This window comes from Mobula birostris, chromosome 7 (genome assembly GCF_030028105.1).
Source record: "Mobula birostris isolate sMobBir1 chromosome 7, sMobBir1.hap1, whole genome shotgun sequence".
Lineage (NCBI taxonomy): Eukaryota > Metazoa > Chordata > Chondrichthyes > Myliobatiformes > Myliobatidae > Mobula > Mobula birostris.
Window position 1 is genome coordinate 104,227,691 of NC_092376.1, and position 1,067 is coordinate 104,228,757.

Sequence of the window (1,067 nt, forward strand, 5' to 3'; positions counted from 1 at the left end):
CCGGTGGCTCAACCTCTTTGTTTACGTAAACGGCAGGGGCCCGCCCCTCCTCGCGACGTCACTCTCCCTCCCGACTGTGACGTAGCTGCGGGACTCGTGCTGGGCCAATAATTTTTCAAAAAGGTTCGATCCGTTTGCTACCAACGAAACAAAATTAACAAAAGGGCGAGTGAGTGTTGAGTGAAGAAGGATCCCATTGACTGAGATCACAATAAAATAATGATCACAATGGAGGCATCTCCGAATAAAGCAATCCAGGTAAAAGGGGAGGCAGAGAAAAGACATGACAGGTGAAATACGGTACTGACAAACTTGGCAAACACAAAACTTAATCCTTTAAAAAGAAATGAAGGTAAAATGGGGCAAATTTGCTCCAGCCATCTCACCTCAATCCTCTGGTGCCCAATACAACATTTGGCCTTTCTTCTGATATTATATGAAATAATAATTTGTAAATTTAGTATTTGATGGTGTCATCTGGGGATGAGAGTCACCTAAGAAGTTGTCAAGACTTGGTGGATGGTCTCAACCCATTTTTTTAAAAGTCAGGTGTCCTCTTTATATTTTGCATTTCAGTCTTAAGTTATTACAGAATGATTAATAGGCTTTTTTAGATTTTGTGCGCTAGGACTTACCACATTTTTACTTTTGTCTACCCTTGTCCCAGGACAATAGAAAAACTAAATAAATTATGTACCAAGGTTGTAGACACAAAGTGCATTTGGGTTGCTGCATGGTGTGCACTTTTATACAGGCTATAGGGATTCTTTATCTTTAATACAGAAAGGAAAATTTTTGCAGTGTTAACTGAAAATTACATTAAAAACATGTGCAGTGTTTGAATAGTGGTAAATGTTAGCAGATATTAAACCTGAGCCTATATTAACAAATAGTAATGTAGAGAACTGAGAGCTATTACACTGTCAACGACCTGGGTTCAATTCCCACTGCTGTCTGTAAGGAGTTTGTATGTTCTCCCCATGACCTCATGATTTTCCTCTGGCTGTTCTGGTTTTCTCCCACACTCCAAAGATGTATGGGTTAGTAGTTAATTGGGCAGCACGGGC